The sequence below is a fragment of the Saccopteryx leptura genome, chromosome 2, assembly GCF_036850995.1.
Source record: "Saccopteryx leptura isolate mSacLep1 chromosome 2, mSacLep1_pri_phased_curated, whole genome shotgun sequence".
Taxonomy (NCBI): Eukaryota; Metazoa; Chordata; class Mammalia; order Chiroptera; family Emballonuridae; genus Saccopteryx; species Saccopteryx leptura.
Window position 1 is genome coordinate 51,819,702 of NC_089504.1, and position 20,389 is coordinate 51,840,090.

A 20,389-nucleotide genomic window follows, 5' to 3' on the forward strand; every position below is an offset into this window, starting at 1 on the left:
CTTTTCTCATCGAGTTCTACTGAACTGTTGTTGACTAGTGAATCCTGTGTGAGTATTTCATCTTGACCGTAAGCCGTTAAAAGACTATGCATTAAACTGAGTCTAATTAGGATGTCAGTAAATACCGGCTGTTTGACTGCATGCCAGAAATGTGGGCACATCCTCAGCTTTATTTCCAGGTTGACAACGGCCACTGTGCTTACTGCTCCGACCTCATCAGAGGTATCTAGCCAGCTAAGGCTTTGTTAACAGAGGTGTCCAGGAAAGATCATGATCGTTTAAAAATTTAATTCCTCAAATTCCTATGTTTTTCAAAAGTCTCATTCTAGCCAAGAGTGAATTTGGACCTCTCCTCACCAAATGCTTTAATTTAACACAAAGCAACCGTGACAGGTTTTTATTTCATTTTTTCTTTCCAGACCTGTTCTGGCCACCTGCAGTATCGTTTCTGACATGCAGAAATGTTAATGTGGCCAAGAGGTGGGCCGGAGGAAGGAAACGCACAGGAAATGGGTAACCCTCAAATGGGATAACCGTCCGGGAGTGGAAGGATGCTGCCTGAAATTGTAATTATGAAAATTGAAGAAAACCAGCAGTCTATGGAAAACACGTGTGTTCAAAGTGGAGCACTTAGGTCTCTTTCTTCCACCCCTGCTTCTAGTGAAGCTGATTTTACCATTAACTATTTTGTACCTCCTTTTTTTCTCTTTTTATCTGCCAACATAGTATCAGTGGAAGGGGAAAGAGGGGAAATATTCAATTGAAACTTTCACTTGAATAATCTATTATAGTAAGTAGCCAAAAGGTCAAAGAAAAAAAAAAGTATTCAGAGGAGATTCTTCCAAAAAAGTCATTAATAAGGTCAGAGGACCCTTAAATCAGAGCTTTAAATCCTGAATATAAACCTTAGATTTTAAACACATATTTCAAGTGGTGTAGGCTTCCAAATTTGTTATTAATATAGTTGTGTCATATACTCAACGTATCCAACGAGCAAAGACCATGGAAAATATTGATGCCAGTCAACACTGACCAAAGAGAGGAATGAATTAATCATTTCCTTAACTGCCTAGTTGAAATAGTCTTTAAACTGGGCTCTAGCTACTCGACAGGAATCTGTGTAACAGCATCACGCAGAGGCAAAAGGAACACATAACTGCCATGCTTTCCTTATCCACAGCCAACCCTGTTGAGCTCTCTGCCAGAGCTGGGCTGAAAGACCAGGTTCTGGAATTGTGTTACTCCATACCAAGTCCACAGACTGGTATTCACAGAAGGGACTAGTCAGAAACTTCCAGAATCTTTCAAGCTGATGAAAAACACATACATACACAGTGTATGCAAGATAAATATTTATAGTGGATGTATGTACCTTCATTTCTTAATAATGTACTGTATTTCAATGATGGTGTATGACAAATGATTAGCTATTGAGAAACAACACAAAACGGAAAGTATTCAATATCTGCACAAACAATGGATACCACCTAGGTCTCCCATGTCTTTATCTGTAAAAGCTTGTAGTCTTCTGAGGACTGAAATTTTAGAGAGACCGTTCTGTGAGTTCTAGAAAGGGCCCTTTCCATCCCAGGGTTATGAGCTGACCTGCTCATAAGCCACTCTAGATGTGTCCAGTTCTCTTGTGTTTTCCTCAACACATCACAGTGTTTGCTCAATGAAAGAACAGTTTATACCCAAAATAAACACCTTTGTTACAGTTTCACTCATGTTTTTTTGACTGGGGTAGGGGCCTTGAATGTCATTCTTTTTGAACTTCTCCAAGTTCTGAGCAATTTATATGCTGCCAATAGCCTGCTAACACTAAAAACATCTGTTGTTCATTGTTATTAATACAGTGGCTCATAAGACTGCACCACTGATTCGACAATGTTATTAAGAAAGCAGAATACATAAAAAATCTGTTTTATAAACAGATCCAGAAACAAGCCAGTCATCTTAGTAAAGTATATATCTACTTGAAATGCTCTGCAAAATTTGGAGCCCAAATTGAAAAAAATAAAATTGATACTCTCTTAAATGGAAATATAATTGACATCTACTATATAGATCCTTACCATGGCCAAACACTGTACTAGCAACTTTATACAGGCTGGCTTCATTTAAGACTCAGAGAAACTATTTGACAGAGGTACTTTTTATCACCTTTTTATCTTTTTAACAGATAAAGAAAATATTTTTCTTTGTTGGATCTGTTTCTTTGTTGCTTTTTTACAGGTGGTGGGTATAGGATGGAACATACAGATATCCTATTATAAGGTTGTATACCTGATATTTCTATAATGTTATTAAAGAATGTTATCCTAAAAATTTAATGGAAAAAACAAAGAACATGAGACTCAATCAGCCTAGGTAACATTTCAAAGTTCAAACAGCTAGTCAACAGTCAAACACCAGACCACAGAGCCATAGAAACTCATCTGTTAAAGTAATTAAGATAAAGAGTAGATAAGGAGTGGATGTTGAACGATACTGCACCAGCAAAAAAATTCAACAGAAATTTTAATGGCCTGTGCATTCAAATGATAAAGTGAATTATACTTGGATAAGACTTTAGAGAGACCTTCTAACTTTTCCTTATTCCATCTTTTTCAACTCAACTTTTAGAAAGTCACCAAGTTTCTACTTAATATAGTTTCAATTACAAAGAGTTCACTTCTTTACTAAATAGCCAATGATGTGTTGGTAAACCAGTTCTTCCAAAGAAAAAAAATCCCTTATTTATAGTGTTTCCTCATTTTCATGGTGTAAATACTCACATCATGGCCAATTTTAAACTACCACGCTCACAAAATTCTTGAATGTGTAACAATAAGCTTTCATGAGCTGTTAGAAGGCAGATCCAGCATACCACTGGAAACAGCTCACTCCATTGTTAGTCTTGCTCCATTTCTGATGAAGTCATTCCTTCCAATGGGTCTGACATCTGCTCCTCAGTACTTGGGAACTTCTGGGAAGTATCTAGGCTTAGTTCTCCCCTTCACGGTTTCAGATAATAGTTTCACTTCCTTTTGCATTTATTTGGAGAAATCATTCTTTAACTTTCCCTTCTCAAGGCCCCCTAAAAGAAATTGAACTTAGAACTTCTGTGAGACCACAAGCTGATGGGCACTCCTTGGGAATACAAAGTAGACTCCAAAAGTAAAGATTCCTTCACAGATTTTTGAGAATCTAAATTAAGCTATGGAAGTTCTAAGACATTCACTATTATACTTAAGGGACAATTTGATGGATTTCTTAATCTTTGTTATCACACATATGGAAAAAAAAAAGATACCATGGCCAAAATAGATTCAATGTTAAATTATTCAAGGATATTATTCAATTTGTGGATTTTCCAGAAACTCCAAGATAGTCTAGTATGTTTCAAGAACACCAAAGTATCAGCACAGCAGCAAAGGACACTAGCTAGGAGAATCAGGCAGAGGAAAGGTTAACTTCCACCTCTGCTACTGTCTTGACAAGTTACCTAAATTCTTAAAACCTGATCTGTAGTTTGAACGCAGAGACTTGCTATCAAGATTAAAGAAGATAAAGTATACAAAAAATGATTTCTGTTATTGTGATCATGTTGTTGATGACAGTACTTTCATGGGCAGCATCACATTTCTAATAGTTTATAGATGACAACCCTGGTGTAAAAAAAAACAAAAACAGTGGAGATAGATTACTACAAAATAGACATGATAGTTTTGTTTTGTTTTTTAATTTTCTGGCAAATGTGAAAGGGAAATTGATTATTTGTAAGAATAGCTGAGATGGCCTGAATATTTTATATGTGGGACTGGGGATGGGGTATAGGAGAAGAGAACAATGTCCAATTATTTTCTGATACATTGGTTCATCATCATCTTTTACTCCACACATTTATACTTTGCATTCTAACTCTGCTAGAACCATGGATCACATGTACTATAATTTTGACAGAAGATGATTGCTCAGCTACAAATATTAAAGATGTTCCATGTAATACTAAAGAAACATTAGAGGCCTGACCTGTGGTGGCACAGTGGATAAAGCGTCGACCTGGAAATGCTGAGGTTGCCAGTTCGAAACCCTGGGCTTGCCTGGTCAAGGCACATATGGGAGTTGATGCTTCCTGCTCCTCCCCCCCTTCTCTCTCTGTCTCTCTCTCCTCTCTCTCCCTCTATGTCTCTCTCTCCTCTCTAAAAATGAATAAATTAAAAAATAATAAATAAAAAATTTAAAAAAAATTAAAAAAAAAGAAACATTAGAAAATAGATGTTAGGAAAAGAAAGACTGTGATGTACAAAATATGCCTATATAGAGAAAAATAATAAATGCACTTTCTAATATTCTAATCACAACTGAGCTCAAGAAATTAAAAAAAAGAAATGAAGGCAGTATGGTAAAGCGCAATCAATATACAAAAGGTAGTCTTTTCAACAAATGGAAGTACACATGCAAAAAGAAAAAGAAATCAAGACACAAACCCCACACCCTTCACAAAAATTTAACTCAAAGTGGATCATTTTGTTGAAATGCAAAATGCAAAACTAAAACTCTTGAAAGATAACTAGGATAAAACCTAGATGACCTTGGATATGGTGATGGCTTTTTAGAAACAACACCAAAGACATATTCTGTGGACGAAATAATTGAAAAGCTGGACTCATTAAAATGGAAAGTTTCTGCTCTGTGAAAGACAATGTCAAAAGAATGAGAAAACAAGACATAGACTGGAAGAAAATATTTGCAAAAAGCACATCAGATAAAAGAGTGTTATCCAAAATATACAAAGAACTCTTATTAAACTCAATAAGAAAACAACCTGATTAAAAATTGACCAAACCCCATTATAGACACCTCACCAAAGAAGATATACAGATGGCAAATAAGCATATGGAAAGATGCTCCATATCATATGTCATCAGGAAAATGCAAATTAAAACAACAAGGAGATACCACTATTCATCTATCAGAATGGCCAAAATGCAGCTGACAATAGCAAATGCTACAAAGAATGCAGAACACCAGGAACTCTCATTGCTGGTGGAAATTCAAAATGGTACAACCATTACAGAAGACAGTTGGCAGTTTCTTACAAAACCAATAGTCTAATCATACAATCCAGCAATCGTACTCCTTGGTATTTATCCAAATGAGTTAAAAATTTATGTCCACAGTAAAACCTGCACATGGATATTTATAGCTGCTTCATTCATAATTGCCAAAACTTGGAAGCAATCAAGCTGTCTTTCAGTAGTTGACTCAGTAAACTTTAGTACATTCAGACAACAAAATATTATTCAGTACTGAAAAGAAATGAGTTATCAAACCGTGAAAAGACAGAAAGGAAACTTAAATGTATAATCCTAAGTGAAAAAAGCCAATCTCAAATGGCTGAACACTGTATCATTCCAACTCTATGACATTCTGAAAAAGGCAAAACTATGGAGAGAATAAAAAGTTCAATGGCTGCCAGGGACTAGAGATGGGGGGATGAATGAGGGGGGGCGGCAGACAGACAGACTCCCGCATGTGCCCAACTGGGATCCACCCAGTATGCCCACCAGGTGGCGATGCTTGTCCCCTCTAGGGCATTGCTCCACTGTAATAGGAGCCATTCTAATACCTGAGGTGGAGGCTACGGAGCCAGCCTCTGTGCCTGGGCCAACTCTGCTCCAATGGGAGCCTTGGCTGCAGGAGGGGTAGAGAGAGTTAGAGAGGAAGGAGAGGGGGAAGGGTGGAGAAGCAGATGGGCGCTTCTCCTGTGTACCCTGGCTGGGAATCGAACTCGGGACTTCTACATGTTAGGCTGATGCTCTATTGCTGAGCCAACTGGCCAGGGCCCTCATGGCTTTCTTTTATGTTCACATATCACTTCCCAAGAAAGGCTTTCCCTAATCAATTCATTTGAAATAACATTCTGGGTCACACTCTATGCTTCACTATCAGTCTCTCACAATGGACTGTAAACTCTGCAAAGGCAGTCAGTCACTTTGCTTTACTTATTTCTGTGTCCACAGCGTCTAACATACATTCAATAATTTTATGCTAACTGCATGATAAAACTGAGTTATAAATTCATGCTGGGTTCTACAGAACATGAAGGAAAGCATGGAGACCAATTATTTGAGACACAGGTTTAGTGTTCAAGAGATGACAATGGTCTAAATGGGATAGTAGAAACTACCATATTTGATACACAGTAGCATTAAATACTGTACTTGATGGCAATGAGTGAATATGGGTGGAGGGGCAAATCAAGAATGATCAAATATCTGTCTTAGATACACAGCAAATGGTAGAATCACTTACTGAGAAGAGAAACACAGGAAGAATAAAAAATCTGGTTGTAGAATGAATACACTGAGTTCACTTTTAGAAATATGGAGGTTGAAGTAACATCCAGATATGAGTTGCCTGTAGCAATTGAATATGAAAATCTTCCTCCTGCATTGGTCCACAACTGAATTCTACCTAAAATTTTAGCATCATGCTATTTTCCATCTCAAATATATTTTGATGTCTATAAAGCACTAATACATTAGTCGCCATGCTACTCCACAATCTGGCAATAAACCTACATAGTCTGGTGCCATGTGTTGCCTCACAGTTAAAATATTCCTTAGGACAGCCCATAGTATGTAAATTTGATGATCTTAGCAAAATTCAGGGTGAGTATAAAAGAAGGCTGATAACAAAAATGGACACAATTCTCCACCACTCCCTGTACTGATGGCACTGCAATTATTCCCATGAAGCATTGAGGTTATTTCTTCACCCTTTGATTCTGAGTTGGGTTGACTTGCTTTGGCCAAAAGAATGTGGTAGAGGTGACAGTGATCCAGTTTCAATCCTTCCACACCCTTTCTCTTATAATCCTTCCTGGTTGCCCTGTGAACAACCCAATGTAGCCTGTTAGGAAAGACCACATGGAACAGATAGACGGTGACCCAGCTGAAACTATTCTCTAGGGGCAGCCCCCAGCTAACCCAGAATGGCTCATAGATGCATTAGTGAGCCCACATGAAACCAGGGAACTGTTACCTAAGCTCAGCCCAGACTCTGAACATGAAGAATTATAAATTTAATAAATAGCTATTATTTCAAGCCACAGATTCTTGGGGGTGGTTTGTTATATAGCAAAAGCTAACTAACAGAGAAGATTATCAGTCTGAGGGAAGTAAACTAAACTAAAAGGTAGAAAATCAGTATGTCCAGTTGAAGTAGCTTATTTAGAAGAGAAGAAGAGCAAGCTGTGTAATCAGGTAGGAAAAGTAGTGAGGACATCTAAACATATCAAATAAACATATCAAATATATAATTCTAAAATCCCCATGCAATCATTCAATCCTTCCCATCATGGGAAGCCCAGAGTTTCTCTCCTTAACGACCCATTATTTATATGAGCAATCTCTGATTACATATGGGCTTTATCTTCCCAGTGAAGTTACCAACCACTTATGGTAATGAAGTCTATGTTATGTATCTTTGTAACTTCTAGAGTCCATAGTAAAAATGCTCAATAATTTGTGTATTGATAATTTGCTTATGAGAGAAAGTAAAAGTAAATTCTGAGATAAAATGCAGAAGGAGATAATTTACATAGTTAAGACACATAATGCAGGTAACAGAATAGGTTCAAATAAGATCTGGAAATCTTGGTATTTTGCACATTGGCTGCTAATAGAGCACCTGCTTATTCAACTTTGCTTATGAAGAGTCAAGAAATGAAATAGAAAATGTTCAGGGACTGAAGGCTTCACAAGGCATTATATAAGAGAAGAAGGCATTCCTTTGGGGGTTCTGATTATTTCACTAATGATGTTCAATAAATGGCCGAGTAAGTAAAAAAGAGATGCACCATAGTTACAGGTAAGCTATTATCCCAACAGGTATGGTGGGAAATTTCCCCTGGCTGGAGAGCAGGTTGGGGAGGCAGGTCTGTTTTCTTTGGAACAACACAGCATGATAAAAATGAACACTTCTCATCTTGTCTCTGATTTTGCTCATTGGCTCAGTTTCCATATTGTCTTCTAGGCCATGCCTTAAATACTTCCATGAGTTGAGAAACTCAGTTTTACCAGATGACTTTCTTTCTGGCTGACTATGAATCAAGAACCAAGTAATAGTAATACACTACTCTTTGCCCAAATTGTGAAATTAGTAAATTAGTAAGTTGTGTTTGTTAGGAATGATCTCAATTAAAATGTTTTCCTTAAGTAGCTACAAAGCCATGAAACAATTCCTAGGCTGAGCTCATGGAAATGAATTCTAGAGAAAGTGAGCTGCATTATTTAACACTAGAGCTCATGAAAATAAATTTTATTCACAATTAAGCTGTGTTATTTAATAATTATGTGCATATCAGTAAGAAGCAAACCTCATTCTTTTCTAAAATTTAATTTCTTTGTTTACATTGTTTACAAAATTCGACTTGCATAGAACTCTTCACCCATTGGTCTACTCTATGCATAAATCTGGCTCAGAGAGTTCTCTCTTCTCTTCTTCACCAAGGTCTCAAGAAGAAGAGATAATAACTTTTAGAACAACCCCTGTCTTTAAGTGAGTAGGATGCACCATAGTTTGGGTAAACATAACCAGCTGGCTTTGAAACTAAATTGCTCTGCTACTTTTATTTTCTTCAAAGTCACAAAAGAAATTTTGAGAAAAAAAATAATAGAAAATATTTTTTTCAAATTTAGAGACATTTAGTGTCAGGGAGGGAGAACTTGAATATCAATGGAAACTATTTGAATACAACCTTACTAATTTGTTATGTTTCTTCACTTACATTACTTTGTGAATGGCAATATTCTTATAAAACATAATGGCAGAGGTAGCTATTTTTCAAATGAAGGAAAAAGTCCATTTTCAGTTTAAGATACAATGAAGAACAGGGATATGCTTATATCAGAACTTCCCAAACCTTCAATTGTTCTATAATCAGGTTTCAACAACATAATCATCTCTTAAAGAGAAAGACTGATGAACAGATAGAGGGATGATGGAATAAACAGATGGGCAAAGGATGGATGGAGAGATAAACAAAGAAATAAATAATACACATAGGTTTACCTCCTAAGTCCTATCACATTTTGGGGTTTAATTTTTTTGAAGGCTTTTCCTCTTTCTGGGACTCTACAGAACTTCTAAACAAAAAAATCCACTTTAATCTCCTTAAATTACTCCCTCAATCTCTCATAGATTAGATATTCTCCCAATATTTTCAATTAAGGTCAAATCACAAAATAGAAGATACTGAGATATGGAAGATAGAATCAAGTCCACAACATTGAAATGTGTATACTCTAGTGATATTCAAAACTATTAGATAGCTCATCTACTTCCAGAACAAGAACCCCTTGAACTATCCTAATGGACCCAAGCTTAAATTATTTAAATGTAACATATAGAGTGACAGAAAAAATGGTCTTAAAATATTAAAAATGGTTCCTCCTATTTTTGTTTCAAAAAAAGGCATTACAACAGATACCCTTACAGGCAAAAAAGATTTGTTAATCTTCTGGAATTATATACAAAATTAACGGGATGTGAAATTTCAAATAGTCTTTTCAAATTGTTGTTTCTTAGATCTATGAGCTTACTGACTCAACTTTCTGAGTATTTCAGATGACCAGTGGGGCTGGAGGCATCGGAAGGCTTGACTGACATGGAAGGTTAAAATGGCTTCCTCACTGACTTGATTAGCTGGAGAACTTTCAATCTTATGTATAAGATTTAGTTATTAACGTATGTTTATTTGTCCCAGTTATCTGTAAGTCCTTTCTGAAGGACATACATCTATTGTATAATGATTTTATCCTGTAATAGTTTGAGGAATGGCAGTTATATTACAGTTTCTCTACAGCTGTTAACTGTCAAAACATTTCATTTATCCACTTGTGTTTTATTAGTTTGTTTTTAATTTTCTAACCAATACTGATTAAATGCTTTTTGGATGCTCAGTCCACATCAGGGAATGAGAAAACACATGGTCTGGCCTTCACCAAGTTTACATTCAAGTTGAAGCACATAAATAAAACATAGACAAATAAGACAAACAATACAATTAGAGATTATGGTGATGGCTCTGAAGGAAATAAAATAGAGACCCCAGATAACATCAAGGGAAATATGTTATTAAATTTATACCTTGAATTCCTTACAATTCTGCTATTATTGAGCTGACCTTTATTCAATAAACAAAGAAACTTCATTTTGAAAAGAACTGTTTATAGCTATCAGGCAATAAACCTTAGCATTAAAAGAGCAACTTAAGGCAAAATTGAGGTTCCAGATCTACTGCAATTCAAAATTAAAAACTGGAGGAAGAAAAAAAACATTTTCACATTTTAAATAAAAATATGAGAACAAAATAATTTCCTAAGACAAAACCCCCATAATGTGATATCTGCTATTACTGTGATATAGCCATAAAAAAAATCTATTTACACTGCAAAGCAAAAACAATTTCACCTCTGAAAATCAGCAAAATCAATTCAGATAGTTACTAAAAACCCTGCTTTAATGTTGTTCCTTCTAGTCTGAGTAAAAATAATTGTCGAAATCTATCTGAGATTTTTGCTTTTGTTATCTACTTGCAGATGTACTCTAGTATAAAATCTACAAAGTTGCATGCAAAAAAAATGAAACATTTTGCTTGAACAAATCAATAATAAGTCTAGAGCTTCTGACTGTGGTAAGTAGTAAATGCTTCAGAAAAGATAAAGGATTCCAAAATGCATTTGATTAGCTACTCAATAAAGGAACCTACACAGCAGGTGCCTCTTTGACCTGGTGAGATCCCCTCCAGACCCTGAAGTATACTGAGCAAGAAAACAACGTCATTTTTATCTTGAACTAGCAAGTATAACTGCAGATACGTTTCTTATTATTAAGATAAAATGGCCCTGGCCAGTTTGCTCAGTGGTAGAGCGTCAGCCTGGCGTGCAGGAGTCCAGGGTTCAATTCCCGGCCAGGGCACACAGAAGAAGCGCCCATCTGCTTCTCCACCCCTGCCCCTCTCCTTCCTCTCTGTCTCTCTCTTCCCCTCCTGCAGCCAAGGTTCCATTGGAGCAAAGTTGGCCCGGGCGCTGAGGATGGCTCTGTGGCCTCTGCCTCAGGCACTAGAATGGCTCTGGTTGCAACAGAGCAATGCCCCAGATGGGCAGAGCATTGCCCCCTGGTGGGCATGCCAGGTGGATCCCTGTCAGGCGCATGTGGGAGTCTGTCTGACTGCCTCCCTGTTTCCAACTTCAGAAAAATACAAAAAAAAAAAAAAAGAAAAAAAAAGAAAAAATGTCAAATCCTTTCAAGAATCTAACGAAAAACAAAAACAAAAACAAATGCTTGCTTTAATAGTATCTTATAGCCCTGGCTGGATAGCTCTGTTGGTTAGTGTTGTCCCAATAAGCAAGGATTGCCTGTTTGATGCCTGGTCAGGGCACAGACAGGAGTTTCTCTCTCTGTCTCTCTCTCTTTACTCTCTCTCTCTCAAATCAATAAATACATTTTAAAAATAGCATGCTGCAGAACTTCTGTTACAGAAAAATAATTCAGAAAATTATGGCTATCTAAACATAGTGGCATTCATTTATAGAATATAGTAACTCCTTATAGTAACTCTCACAATGATATACTCAGGTTAAACTGGAACACTATTCCTATAACCCATGTCACATTTTGTTTCCCATTCACTAATGAAAGGAATAATGCTAACACAATTAAATTCAACACTAGCATTGCAGCTTTCCCCAGCCACTCACCAGAACTATACACATATTTTAGAACACAGTTTCCCAAGCATGTATTGTCTTTTCTACCTATCTAATTAGCAAGCTCTTCGTGGGTAACTAATATAATTACTTCACAGATGCTCATGGTTCAAAACATTCCTATTCTAATAGTGGTGTGTTTTCACCTATGATTTAGGATAGGCCTTTCCAAAGTCAAAAGTCAGAGTAAATATTGAAAGATGCTGAACTGGAGGTGCAGAGATCCAAAAAGCTGCTCAGCTGATATGGCAGAAAAACCTACCCCTTTCCATTGCTTTCTGTGAACACCTTATTTTCAATAGAAGGGAAGAAAGGGCACAGTGAACAGTAAATTGACAGATCTCTATACCCAAAAGACTATAACTAAAACAAACAAAAATAAAACTACCTTTAAAAAGATGGGCTTGATCTGTAAATTCCTGAAGTTACTTCCTAATGAGAGGTTTCCTATTAGTTTGGAAGATTTCCTTCCAATGAATGCTAGTCAGAAAAGGCATTTAATTATGGTTCAAGAAATCAGGAAGCAGCCTGGCCTGAGGTGGCACCGTGCGTAAAGTGTGACCCTGGAATGCTGAGGTCACCATTTTGAAACGCTGGGCTTGCTTGGTCAAGGCACATATAAGAACTAACTACTATAAGTTTCTTTTCTTTTCTTTTCTTTTCTTTTCTTTCCTTTCCTTTCTTCCTCTCCTCCTCCCCTCCCCTCCCCTCCCCTCCCCTCCCCTCCCCTCCCTTCCTCCCTCCCTCTCTCTCTCCCTTCCTTCCTCCCTTCCTTCCTTCCTTCCTTCCTTCCTTCCTTCCTTCCTTCCTTCCCTCCCTCCCTCCTTCCATCCCTCCTTCTTTCTCTTTCTTTCTCTCTCTTTCCTTCATTTCTTTCTCTCTCTCTCTCTTCCTTCCTTCCTTTCTTCCTCTCTTTCTTTCTCTCTCTCTCTCTCTCCTCTCTCTAAAATCAATAAATAAAGTCTTAAAAAATTATGAAGTGACTCCAAGTTTGGTGCATCAGCTTAATAACATTGTTAAGGCACTATACTCTTGATACCTTTTCAGCTACCATACTTAGCTGGCCTTTGTTTTCTGCAAGTGCCTCCTGGTTGTGAGACAACTGCCACAGCCCCTCATGTTAAGTCCCTCACATCCCAAGGTGGAAAGAAAGAAGAAGTCACCAAAGGCTTTTCTCCACAAGAGAATGAAGCCCCTCGGTCAGAGCCATTAGTAGATGCTTGCTTGACATACTTAATACAAAAGTATTTATTGTTTATCTGAAATTCAAGTTGAATACGGTATCCTGTATTTTAATTTGCTAAATTTGGTAATCTGTAGTACCATCAGTTTTACAGAAGGTAACTGGGGAATGATAACGATGTGTCTATTATTGCCTATGATATCTCCTAGTTTAACCCTTTGCATCTATTTCTTAGGGAAGAATTGAAATGGCTACAGGAGGAATGCAAAGGGAAGAAAATACACAGGATTCTATTTTCATACCCAGAATAGGCCCTGGGGGCTCTAGACCTGGTTCTAATAGTATAATGAGAACCACCTAACCTTAATCTCTCCATGAATACTCCAAAAGCACAGAGACAAAATAGGAGAAAATATTAAAGTGTTGATAACACAATCTATATCACAACTAGGACAAGAATACAATGAACCTCAAATTACACAAAAAGAGAAGGAAAACACTCAAAACACTCATCCAGCTCTGGAGACCTCTCTAGAGCAAAAAGTCCGGCAGACGAAGCAGAGGAGGAAAGAAAGATCAGAACCCAGCTGGCAGGGGAGCACAAAGAGGAAGCTCCATCCTCAGTAGGGGAACACTGAGAACACATCTGAGACCTGCACAGAGCTCCCAGTGTGAAGGTGCAGGGACGGCGCCTCCATCCTCAGTAGGGGAACACTGAGAACACATCTGAGACCTGCACAGAGCTCCCAGTGTGAAGGCGCAGGGACGGCAGTCACAGGACCAGGACGGCACCACTTCCGGGGCCGAGGGAGCAACTCGGAAGGGCGGTCCTTGATGACTTGGTGGAGAAGGAGGTAGGTAAGGGATGAAAAGGAGAGGTTAAAACAAAATAATAAAAAAGAAAGAAAATAAAGAAGAAAAAAAGAAAATGCAAAAAAAAAAGTATAAAACCAGAAGACCAACTATCCTCTCCCCACACTCCCTCCAAAAACATTTACCAAAACAAATAAATTTTACTGTACCAAACTAGTACTACACTCTTGAACTATAGAACTTCTGAAGTCATACAAACTCCAGCCTCTGCTACTAATGGTCTAAGAAAAGGAAACATTTCAAAAGAATTGAAATCAGTGGATAAATATCAATTCAATATTTTAGAACAAAATATAAAGTGAGTCAAAATATTGCAGCTTATAAAGATTCTGCTCAAAAATCTACAACAGAATAAAACTGTAACACCTAAACCTAAATGAAATACACTAAAACAAATCTGCAGATACAAAACCATAGCTCAAATAAAAAATTTAAAAACATAAATGGACAGATAAAAAACCAAAATGATATAAAACTAGAGTGGACTAAAAGCTAGAAATAAATCAAAGACCAAATTAAATCAGAAATAAACACTAAATTACAAGGTGTCCAAGAGAGAATTGATTCTACTGAAAATATAACCAGGAACACTGAGGAAAGGCATAAATTTATGAAAAGAACATAAAACAAAGTAGAGGTCTAAAGGACCCAAGAGCCAGTAACTAATAAAATAGGCAAAGGAGATCTAATATATTTAAAACTGTGTCAATTTTTAAAAACAGAAAGTTCTCAATTAACACTTTTGACAGATTCTGTGAAGTGAAATGCCCTATAATGAAACCAGTTTTACCAGAGAGTAATCAACATAAATGAGAGTTAAATGCCTATGGAATCACATCAATGTTATAATGAAACAACATTGAACAAAATGACTATTTGAGGACCTGCTGTACACATTAAAGGAAAAACATATAAACAAACAAAGCCCCCTGAGCTTCCAGACTCAAAGAAAAGACAAAAACAAAAAAAGTCACTTACATATTATGAAAAATCAACCAAGGCATCCTTCAAGTATCAAAACTGTAGAAAATATTTTATATAATTAAGAACTCAAGGAATATGGCACTTGCATGCATGCCCCTTTCAGGTAGTCTGGCAGAGAATGTGCTTCTTCTAATCAAGATTTGACTGGCAGAAGAACTGAGGGTAAGTGGGAAATACATTTAATTGTAAATCTAAGATCGAAGCAAAGGTGGGAACAAGGGTAGAAGAGTGAGTGTATGTTATGTGTTCTGACAAGAAGGAATAATGAACTTGAAGTGGAAGGAGAAAAGAAATGTATATGATGAAGTAGAAAAAGCTAATGAATAGATTATTCTAATGGATAGCCAAGAGTCAAAAGACATTTTTTAAAGCTGGCAAACCAAATATAGAAGCTAAAGTGAGAAAAAAAAGGAACTAAGAAGGTATAAAAGTTATTAATTACTAAAATAATAATACAAACCTTTCCCAAGAGCCAAAGAAAAATTATTTAAAAAGAGCAAAAAGAAATCACATATTGAAACACTAAAAATAATACAAACCACACAAACACACACATACACATAATAAAATGATATGAAAGAGTTGAGACGTTTTGGTCATTTTGGTAAGTATAAATGAGCTTAAGAGTCTCCACTAAATGAAAATAAAAGCATTAAAACTGAGTAACAAAGATTTTTAACTCCTATCATAGAGCAACTCAAATGTTTTAAGAATAGCCTGACCAGGTAGTGGCGCAGTGAATAGAGCATCGGACTGGAATGTGGAGGGCCCAGGTTCGAGACCCTGAGGTCGCCAGCTTAAGCACAGGCTCATCCGGTTTGAGCAAAGCTCACCAGCTTGGACCCAAGGTCGCTGGCTTGAGCAAGGGGTTACTCAGTCTGCTGAATGCCCATAGTCAAGGCACATATGAGAAAGCAATCAATGAACAACTAAGGCAGGGGTCAGGAACCTTTTTGGCTGAGAGAGCCATGAATGCCACATATTTTAAAATGTAATTCCGTGAGAGCCATACAACGACCCGTGTACATTATGCATTACCAATAAAAATTTGGTGTTGTCCCGGAGGACAGCTGTGATTGGCTCCAGTCACCCACAACCATGAACATGAGTGGTAGGAAATGAATGGATTGTAATACATGAGAATGTTTTATATTTTTAACGTTATTATTTCTTTTATTAAAGATCTGTCTGCGAGCCAGATGCAGCCATCAAAAGAGCCACATTGGCTCGTGACCCATAGGTTCCTGACCCCTGAACTACGGTGTCACAACAAAAAACTAATGATTGATGCTTCTCATCTCTCTCTGTTCCTGTCTGTCTGTCCCTATCTATTCTTCTCTCTGACTCTCTCTCTGTCTCTGTGAAAAAAAAAATGTCTAAGAATAAAGGGTAAAGGTAATACAAATGATACAAAAGCAGGCATTGTGATTTGAATACCAGATAAAATATGCAGAATACCATTTCTCACCTACCAAACCAGCCAGTGATTAACACCTAACAACATAGCCAGGTGAGGGGAGCAGGCCTTCTCTGCCATGGCTGATGGAAATAGGAGCTGTTCTCGCCCCTACCCAAGAGGTTAGGCATGATCTAATGAGATTACATTTGCCTCTACCTTTTACCTGAGCAATCCCATAGCTAGAAATTTATTCTGCAAGAACACCTCCAACACCACACAAAAATATACGTACCATGTTACTCAGTGTGGAGTTATTTGTAAAAACAAAGTATTAGAAAGAATCGAGTGCACATTCATTGATGTCTAAATAAATTATAGTAACACACATTCATTGATGTCTCAATAAATTATGGTAACTTTCCCACAACACAGCTGTAAAAAAAGATTAAAGCTCTCTGTGAACTAGTATGGAGCAATGTCCGGGGCATGTTAAGTGATAAAAGCAGAAATGAGTAAAAATCCATTTATAGTATTCTATGAATTTTACTCTCAACCATGTTTTACATATTTCAAAATAAAATAAAATTTGTTAATAAATTTAAATATATAAAGATGCGAGATCTCTAAAACTGGACAAAATACAATTTAACTATTAACCTGTATATCAAATTAATGATATAATCAGAGAAGAAAAGAGAATTTATTCAAGTAACTTTTGATTCACGTAGTCTGACTGTATCGCCTCAATGAGAGATACTTTAAGGAAAGGAATCTTGCATTTTACATCAGTAAGTCTGTTGTGATAATGACATTGATGTAGTGATGCCAATTCTTTTTGTGTAGATGGTAATAAATGTATTGATACTGATGAGAATTATGATTCCCACTGTGGGAGGGAAATAACAGAAATATGGAACAGGTTACAAAGAGGAAGAACCTGTACTATTAGACTGGAATGGGAGATGTACTATGAGCTCCAAAAAGGTATCTTAGGCTCTGTCCACTGCAAAAGTGCCTAGAACCAAGGACACCCTACCTACCAAATTTTCCTTATATAATTCCTTAATAAAAAAGAAACGAAAGACTTGTAGAATTAGCTACTTCTAGGTCTGAGGCAGAGAAAATAGAAGGTGAACATCTGTTGGGACAAACTATAGAAATGATCCCTGAAAGTATAGTCTTCATCTGTTGGGACAAAACGGGGACATTCTCGAAAGGACACCGAAGTCAACCTGAAAGGATGCCAACTCATCAAACTTGAAACAATGTAAGAACCAAAAAGGAAAAATGCCAGTAATGAGTCATTACATTCAAAAAGAATCCATGAGCTCATATTGATATTTTCAAGAAAGAGGAGTAAAGAAGAAATTACACATTAGAAAACCATCATCATGCAACCACTCATCTAGTGGTTAATTAAGACAGGAAATCATCAATAGATGCTAAAATCCTGGGGGAAGCTGATAGGGAATAAGAATTCCCAAGTCTCATTATATTACTTTTTAAATTTCTTATTAATTAGAAAGATAAAATATTCCTTTACAATAGAGAAATCTAGCAGAAACCTCAACCAAGTAAATAAATTTAACATAACCAAAAATAGGACTTGTAGCATCCTACTTTCTTTTTTTTTTTCCCACTTATACATTTTATTTTATTCTTGCAACAACTGTGGTAGGCATGAAAGCAGTTCTCTGACAATGAGACAGGCGTTGGTGACCTATCCAAGGCCACAGAGCCTAGTAAATAGGAAGCCAGTAGTCACCTCCAGGTCCTCTGAGGCCAAGTCTGGTTTGATTTCCCACAAACCTCAACAGCCTACAGGTTTAGAATTTAATTTATAATTTAATAACTTTCATTTAATTATAGAATTGAGCAATTCGAAAGATTAACATCCTCCCTTCTTACATGAAGCACCGAAATGGTACAATCTCACCTGGGTAGCTTTTGTACCAAAAGCGTCTATCACTCCTATAATCTTGAAAAACCATCAAACAAATGCCAATTGTGAGCTATTCTACAAACCACCAGCTTGGACTCATTGAAATCATCAACATAAAAGGTCATTTGCCTCCCACTACCAACCTCCCCTCTAACCTAACCCCAGTGAAAGTAGGGAAACTCTTCTAGCGTAAAGGAGATGACACAGGGGAGCAAATAATGGCAATATATGAGTCTGGGTTCTGGATCAAAAGGGATAGATCTATAAAAAACATTTTTGTGACAATTGGAGAAATTTGAATATAGACAGAAAATTGAACAAGAACTCTAATAATGTTTCTAGCAGTGAAAAAGTTATTTTGGTCAAACAGTATAGGAAAATATTCTTAGGAGAGGCATCCTAAAATATTTAGAAGTGTACTTTTACAATGTTTGCAACTTACTTTCAAAATCCAGGGCAGGGGAGAGTGAGTGTGTGGATGTATGTGTGTGTAAAGAGAAAAAATATTAACTTTAGGTAAAGCTAGCTGAACAAAATGTATGTGTTCCTATTATTCTTGCAACTTGTCTATAGATATCAAATTTATCAAAACCAAACATTGGGTGGATAGCATTACAGGCACAATTATAAAAATTATCAAAGGGTTAGGTCCCAAAAGACATAGGACAGAGAGCTCATGCCATAATGACAGACTTCAAAACGATTCAGGGAGAGACAGTAGGCATCAGGCAGCCCCAGGAGTCAAGTGGCAGCCACATCAGTTCCCTGCAGACCACCCACTTGCCCTTTGGACTCTGTGACCTTGGTAGGGTGGCATGTCAGCTATTGCTTCTTTAGAGCCATCTGGAGGGGGTTTTTTAATCAAAAGCTGCTTTACTCCGCCCAGAAACACACATGACAATGATGCCCCTCACACCAAAGATTTCTATTGGGGTGGCATATCTCCTTTCCTGAGCCTCACATTTCTCTGTGGACTCTTGTTCACTACTCTCTAAATCACTGTGTCCCAAAGGCATCTGACCAGGCAGATGAGGCTCAGAAGTCAGAAAACAAGAACAGAATATGGAAGGTGGTGAAAAGTGACAGAAAAGGTGTATGCCCCCAAGAATATTTCTCAGAACACCAAAGCAAAGGCTCTTGTCTCTTGTTTTTTCTATTAAGATTTGAACTAAGAATTACTAACTGCTATTTTACAACCATAAGCAGAATGCTTGTTTGAGATGAAATCAACAATTGGAGAGATGAGAGTTACACTGGGTGGCAGAATAAATTGGGTTCCTAGAGACTGACTTGATATTCCGGATCCAGTAAGACTTGCCAGTCTGGACCTCTATGAGCCAATATATTCCCTCCTTTCTACTATTTTTTCTTTCCTTTTCCCAGTTTGGATTAAATTTTCTGATCTCATAACTCAATATCAATTGAAACATTTCTTAAAAATATATTGAACAAATAAATTAGGAAAATAACTTTGTTTACATTTACATGCCCCTCTCATTAATTCAAAAGGCATCAAGGATAATAAAGGCTCTGAGAAGTGCTGCATTAAAGAAACCTTTTTAGGTCGTTCAAACCAGTATGTCCCAAACCACTTGACTTTGGGGATACCGATTAACAATCCTAAGAAGTGTTCCAACACAATTTTTTGGAATAACTGTGTGGAAATCATTTATTTGCCTGCAAAACATCCTGTCATGTGTCATCACTTTAATTTCAATATCATTTAGTTTCCACATGAGGAATGCGACGTCCAGGTAATCAAGCCAAAGATTATTATGTGACATCAAAAAGTTTAAATATACTTGCAGGGCTCTTACAGCACTTTGGTGCATGCCTGTACTATATTGTTCGATGTTACAGAAACAAAGCTATTTCCAAGCTTGCCTATGACCTAGCTCATGAGCAGAGCATACAACCTTTTCACACCCATATCCCCAGGATGTTGAATTATGCAGGATACACAGGAGGAGTTCCAAAACTGATGCTGAATGAATAAAATCATTACCAATTTATGTTTTCCTGTGGGAATTGCATTTATTGTTGCTTTCCCTCATTTTCCCTTCTGTTACATATTGAATTAATACTTTTATTGAGCAGTCTGTGATAACTCCCAGTTCTTACGTCCTGGGAGGCTAGAACTAATTCAATGCTCATTAGTGTGTACAACCAATTTAAATGATTTGTTCACAGCACATTCCCTTTTACTTGTCCAGAATAAACCAGGTTTGATCATTATAAATCTCTTT

General features: G+C 37.0%; 1 protein-coding gene and 1 pseudogene across 4 annotated transcripts in view; both read right to left on the reverse strand.

Moving 5' to 3' along the window:
• Positions 1-20,389, reverse strand: part of PCSK5 (proprotein convertase subtilisin/kexin type 5) — a 449,146-nt gene that overhangs the window by 324,360 nt on the left and 104,397 nt on the right. The window lies entirely within an intron of this gene.
• On the reverse strand, positions 17,236-17,383 carry LOC136396362 (small nucleolar RNA U3; annotated as a pseudogene).